Genomic DNA, 7,522 nt, shown 5'->3' with positions numbered 1-7,522 from the left:
AGACATGCAATCTCCTCCTAAATAATCCAGTACACAGATGTGCAGACACCAAATCAACTTGTAAACTCTCCAAATAGTGCATAGCACAGCCTACAGACTTGCTCGCAAAATAATGCAACAGACACACAATCAACATGCAGAAGCACTGTCTGCCACAGCCGGCCGCGGTGGTCTAGCGGTTCTAGGCGCTCAGTCCGGAACCGCGCGACTGCTACGGTCGCAGGTTCGAATCCTGCCTCGGGCATGGATGTGTGTGATGTCCTTAGGTTAGTTAGGTTTAAGTAGTTCTAAGTTCTAGGGGACTGATGACCACAGATGTTAAGTCCCATAGTGCTCAGAGCCATTTGAACCATTTTGTCTGCCACCCCCTGTCCAGTAGACCAGAGAGGATGCAACCTGCAGCCCCACGAAGTGAGGCAGTCGTTAGCTGTCAAACCACGTACAGAAGCCCTCAAGCATGAGGTGGCGACATCCCTTTCATACTTGGTACCTGAGACATTCCTCTTGAAATACATGTTCACCCAGTCACCATTACTGATGCGACCGGACAGGAGCGCAGATGCTCCAGGGGCGCACGCCGACACAGCCACGAGACACTGCCAGACGCAAGCCAGTGCCACCCATTGCCCTCACGCCACTGCAGGTGAAAGTTGCTTCTATTTTCGAGTGTATTGTCAGTGTTACACTGACGTCACAGAACTCCAAAGCACGATCACGCCACTCCCATACGCGAGAAACCTCTGGGCGGCAAATGTGTTTACCTTCGATGGCAGAGTAGAACAGTGTGCATTGTTCCTAGCTGGACATGAGAGCTGCTTCTAACTGTGCTTAACTGCCCAGCGTGACTGACGCAATGCTGCGAAGTGCGCACGCATAGCTACAAACCATCGAAAGCGCATCTAACAAGGTTCTCAATCTTATATTGATGTCACATGGCTATGCAAAATCAGAACCGAGTCGACCTCTCGGAAATTGTATAGTGTCCCAGAAATAGTTAACGCTCGCTTTCTTGATGTCTCAGCTTGTATGCACGAAAATTCTTGCCCTAACAGAACCTGTTTACGAAAAAAGCGCAGAATAACATCGAATTCAGTCTTCCTAGCGGCCCGAACGTGACATCCCCTCGATCACTTGTTACCCTTCCTGCTTTCAACACATACACAAACGTTTCCTCCGCTATGTAGAGACTTCTATATCCCAGGACAAAATAATGCCTTGTGAATGAATCGAGCATTATGATTGGCTCTTATCGAATTTACTTGCCGAATTACTGATGCCATCGGTGTGGAAACACAGTCTGCCATTTCTTTTTCTTTCTGCAGACGTGATTTCCAGCGGTAGAAAACTATTTTACGCTGATCGCCATATTGTATCGACAATTAAACCCTGCTAAGTGTCCTACATATCGTCAAATACTGAAAGACTCGTACTCAATTACACTGCTCTCCCAGCGAGACAGGAGCTTGAATATTAGAATGTGAAACCGATCGCTGACCCATCAATATATCAGCGCGTACCGTGTCGATGTAGTAATCATACAATTCCTATCTTGTGCCATGCAAAGTCAGTCCTTTTACAGCATTCGTACATATGGCATGAAGACAGGCAGCACAGTACGTACACTTGCTGCACCCCACTGCGAGGTCGTTAGGGCATCCGCCCCTGACAGGTGACCAGAGTGCCCTCAGTGGGTCGAAGTCACTTCCAGAACTGTTCTACAAATTCCGGCTCCTTCCCTTCGGCATAAACGTGTTACTATTTCCGGTCCGAACCTGCTTGCTTGCTTGCTTTCTTCTACACCCACCTCCAGACCCTGGGATTACAAGAACACAGGTGTTTTCACATGGTTTGCACACAGCAGTAGCCTACCGATCGCTCTCACAACATAATTCTGAAGATATGGAAATTATTTCTCTAGGAACCCGAAACTTTACCTAGGTGGGGTGTGTTGTCAACCACTAACTAACTAGAAACCTGTCACGTCTGTGAAGACATTTACTCGAAACTCGAAAAAAAAATAGAGAAAACTATTTCCACTCACTTATACCGATGTCAGTGTTGTAGCAGATTCGAAATCGTCTCTATAATTTACAAGATTAACTAAGGTGTTTCTCATGTCTAGAGAACTGGTAAGCGCGTCTTCCTCATGCTAGATGCACACACCACAATCGATGTTCCCTCAACTAAATAAAGGCGCAAAATATGCAGAAGCAGTCAACCGAACAATTTACTTGGGAGGGAATAACGGTCCAGTGCAAACGCACCTCCATATTCAACCCCAAATTTCCACATGATCATGAAATCTATCCAATACATACTAAGTATTAGTTCACTATTCTGCCATCTAAAGGACGGCAAAGTTAATTCATCTACATTCCTGCACTCCAGCAGGCCAGTGCATTCGGACAGCTGCTGCCATTAACGGGAAATGTGAATCACCCCTGCACACGTCACCTGCGCTGCATACCGAGCAAACATAGGCAGAATCACCACCCTAAGAAATCGTTCACATATATATATTATCCCTGTAGTTACAACTAAATGTTACAATTGCGGTCTCGGTTAAATGACACTCAACTATGAGCGAAGTATCAGAAATACACCCTGCTGACAGCTGCAGCTCAGGAAATAGAAATATCGGTACCCATTCTTATGACCTGACATACTCTTCCCTATGATGTCACAGTACTTCACATCAAATCCATACCTTCCTTACGACTGGACATAGTCATTTCCTTTGTACATATCAGAACACAAACACATACTTTATGAGCCTAATGCTCATGGTGTACCTATCATGCATCCCCTACTACTAATAAGTATAATTCTTGGCCAATAAATGATTCCAGACGATACAAAATAATACTGAGAGAAAATCACCGACAGGTGGACATGTGTTATACGTTTTTCTTGCAGGTGCTACCACCGTGTTTTAGAAAGAGAGTCGTAATTGGCCAGATGTTAAAAAACCCGATCCCAACAACTACTATACGTTACTGTCACAAGCGATCTTGGTTCTACAGGTGCACACATGTGTCCATGTTAAAAGCTATACCTGCTTTATAAATCGAGGTACTGCATTACCTACGAAGGGCGTGGTTTTTCCGGACAAATATCGAAACGGTGATCGCTGGAGTGTATATTATCAGACCAACAGTCCGATTACACGTAGCCCACAATACAACCTCGTGATAAAACCGCTGAATTTTAAAACTGATTCGGCTAACAAGGGAACCTCCCCATCGCACCCCCCTCAGATTTAGTTATAAATTGGCACAGTGGATAGGCCTTGAAAAACTGAACACAGATCAATTGAGAAAACAGGAAGAAGTTGTGTGGAACTGTGAAAAAACAAGCAAAATATACGAACTGAGTAGTTCATGGGAAGGTAGGCAACATCAAGAACACAGGGACCGCACCGTGGTCTCGTGGTAACGTGAGCAGATGTGAAACGAAAGGTCATTGGTTCAAATCTTCCATCGAGTGAAAACTTCAATTTTTTATTTTCAGTTTATGTGACAAACTCTTATGTTTCATCAGTTTTTTGGGAGTGATTATCATATCCACAAGAAAACCTAAATCGGGCAAGGTAGAAGAATCTTTTTAGCCATTCGCCAAGTGTACAAGTTAGGTGGGTCGACAACATATTCCTGTCATGTGACGCACATGCCGTCACCAGTGTCGTATAGAATATATCAGATGTGTTTTCCTGTGGAGGAATCGGTTGACCTATGACCTTGCGATCAAATGTTTTCGGTTCCGATTGGAGAGGCACGTCCTTTGTTGCCTATGTGGCCCATGGACTACTCAGTTTGTATATTTTGCTTATTTTTTCACAGTTCCACACAACTTCTTCCTGTTTTCTCAATTGATCTGTGTTCAGTTTATCAAGGCCTATCCACTGTGCCAAGTTATAACTAAATCTGAGGGGGGTGCGATGGGGAGGTTCCCTTGTAAGGAACATTGTATGTAACGGGTATTTGCGAATCCCTCACACCAACGCAGCTAGACATTTCTCCAGTATGTGTAACATATTCTGTCTCGATACCATGTCAGAGGTTCTGCGCTGTATCCACTGAGTAATAGGCGATGACTGATTGAGAAGATCACAAACAGCAGTAGATGGTGTCAGTATGAAATGTCCACCAGCTTTTCAGATGTCTAGTGTTACGCTATCTGCGAGAAGATGCCTATGATTTGGAATCCATCCCTCTCATTCAACCACATACCAGTGTTGGATCACAGCCACAAGTGAATCATATTTCTGGCACTCTCATATCTCGAAATGAGACACCTATCTCGAACGTGTCTCCTACAGAAAAATTACAACCCGTTTATAGTCAGCCCCTATGCATCTTGCAACTGCTCCCATATCTACAGCTTAGCACATGTGATCATTCCAATTTAAGTCAGAACTGATGAGCAGAAGTCGGAGAAAGCCATATCCACCACCTTCTGCAACCCGTGTAGAAACAGAACGATCTGAGTTAGTGCAACAGGACTGTGTTTTGACCATTCAGTGTAAATGCGCACATTGTGGTACGTCTCCAAACTAGATACAGGTACTACACTCCGCGGCAGATCTGCGTCCATTCAAATCTATCGGCCCAACATGCTATCATCGTTATTTTCTACCCCCCAACAGAGAAAAATTAAGAACTATAGAAACTCCACTAACTTCTTCCAATATAGAAGTCAGCTAGGTACCATTGCTACACGATGACGCATAGCTACGGTGCGGTCCAGTGCGGGTAGAGAGATTTCGCAGTGCTTCGCAGAATAGCACAGTGTGCATCCCTTATAGCATTCCTAACAGAACATCCCATCCATCACTGAATTTACCCGGCAAACTGCTGCTGCTGCCTATGCGGGACGATCCTAATAAATATACAGCTTTTGGTCCAGTGCAGAGGGCAGTTTAAGGTTTCATCATCCATACTGTACGATGATGACTGTATCCCGTAGACTATACTGCAACTCGCAAGAATCGCTCCCTGTGACCCTGTGTCGTTGTTTGAAATATTGTTTTTAACACGCTTTGTACACTGCCATACATTTTTTTTTTCCGCCAAGACTTTGAGGTCTGTGCCAGGTCCTAAACTGACATTCAGACGCTCTGATCCACGGCCTCTCGCAGAAAACTAGACATCACACAGTGTAAATCATTTTGTTGCTGCAGCTACCATAACACGCGCCACATGGTGGACAATTTTAAATTAAAGACAGTTACAACATAAGGAAACTAGAAGAGTTTTACAGCGTTGGCGTAGGTCCCCAAATTACATTTAAACTTCAGAATGAGATTTTCACTCTGCAGCGGAGTGTGCACTGATATGAAACTTCCTGGCAGATTAAAACTGTGTGCCGGACCGAGACGCAGATGGCAGAGCGCTTGCCTGCAAAAGGTAAAGGTCCTGAGTTCGAGTCTTTTTCTGGCACACAGTTTTAATCTGCCAGGAAGTTTTGTATCAGTGCACACTCAGCTGCAGGTCAAAGTCTCATTCTGGAAACATCTCCCAGGCTGTGGCTAACCCAAATCTCCGCAATATCCTTTCTTTCAGGAGTGCTAGTCTTGGAAGTTTCGCAGGAGAACTTCTGTAAAGTTTGGAAGGTAGAAGACGAGGTACTGGCGGAAGGAAAGCTCTGAGGACTAGAGATGGGGGATCCGCTCCTGAACTGATTCATAGAGCTGAATCTTTCAAAGGAGTGAACAATCAGTGATTCAGAAAAAAAGAGCGGTAGCTCCAAACGTTTCACACAGCAGAGAGAGAGAGAGTCGGAGCAGGTCAGTGGGGCCTCTGCTGATCAGAGCACACTGCACGCCACACAGCACAGCCGGCGCCGGCCTCTGCCCTGCTTCTGCCTTGGCTGCCTGCATTGTGCAGTGCCCCATTGGATTTTGTGTTTCACATATGCCATGCTGTCTCTGTGCTTCCTCTGCCGCGTGCAGTGTCTGGCGCACCTTAACTTAGCATCGCACTCTGTCGGCAATCGTTTCAGTCGCATGTCCTGCCCTCTGGGCAGTTGATGCGAGCAACAGGACAGAGAGCCTCCTAGCGGAGAACTAAGAACTACTTGCAACAACCTGCTCGCAAGAGAACGGACGATTTGTCTCGGAGCGGGTGACTGGTGGCCGTTCACCGCTCCCCCCACCCTCGGAAATCGTCCGCTCAACGCTGACCCCACCGTTCCCGACTCTAGCCAGAGTGTTGAGCAAAGCAACTCAGGTGTCACTCTGGTCTCTGCGGTCTTAGCTCACGCAGCAATACAGCTCGCGGCTCGACCAGCTTGACTCAGCTCCTCTGCATCGGAGTTCGTCTATACTGGATATTGTTCTTCGTACTAATACCAATATGTATATTACATAATTATGTTATGTATACATCATTTGTTTTTATTTTATTTTTATTTGTTTAAACTGATCAGATGAGGTTCCTGACGACTCCTCTTACTATAGGATTTTTTATTATGGACACTCGAATTTACACTTCAATTACGAGCGAACCAATAAACGTATCGCAAAATGTGATACACCAATATTTTCCTCGTTTTATTCTGCGTAAGGTTATATGCAGCACTTTGGTCTTACAGTCAAATTTATATATTTTTTCTAATTGTAGTACGGATTTTGCGATTTTGGGCGTCTTCGGAAGGAAACGTTCACTTTAAAAATATATGGCTTGGGATGTATTTGTACGAGGTTAATGAAATTTTAATACATTATAGCCAAATACATTGTTAATGTAAATCGCAAGTTACAACATTTTCCGATCACCCAAAAAACCACGATAGTGCAAAATAAATCGATAATCAAAAACTTTGTCATATCGTGGAAATTTCAATAAACAATGCAAAATTCTTACTCATTATCTATGTTACTTCAAAATAGGATAAATAAGATCAAAATACAGGTATAGTACTGGAATAAACCAAGTTTAAAGGGCAATGTGCCTTCCATTTATTTTCTATTGTGAATGAGTGGTGAGTCATGAAAAAGACCTAGTTCATTTCAGGGAGCGAACAGTTCTGATCCGATCTCTGAAAAGAACAGTTTTGCCCATCTCTACTGAGGACAGGGCGTGAGTCATGCTTGTACATTTAAACTCATCTGTCATAGCCATGGAATAGCTGATGACTCTATGTTCTGTTTCGACTGATTCATCACATTGCAGCCATGTATGCAATCAATGTTTCAGTGCTATCCACCTCAGAAAGTGCTGTCCATCCACCAAAACTCTTTCTCCAACTCAAACAAGCGATATCAGTCAATCATTATGTGGTAACCAACGGCATGCCAGTGCACAGATGGGATGGAAAAGGCACCATCGATGTACTCTAATAACAAGCATCACAGTTGATAGTGCGAAGAATTTTAGCAATTTTACAGTAATTTCAACACCAACCAATGATGTGACACCATGTTTCCAATTCCAGTATCATATCTAAACCACCCGTTCTCGACTTCGTGAGTATCATTGCTAGCGTGGATAGATTTATTGGTAATTCTCGAACACATACACAA

The sequence above is a fragment of the Schistocerca serialis genome, chromosome 2 (genome assembly GCF_023864345.2).
Source record: "Schistocerca serialis cubense isolate TAMUIC-IGC-003099 chromosome 2, iqSchSeri2.2, whole genome shotgun sequence".
NCBI lineage: Eukaryota > Metazoa > Arthropoda > Insecta > Orthoptera > Acrididae > Schistocerca > Schistocerca serialis.
This window is presented reverse-complemented; position numbering follows the sequence as displayed.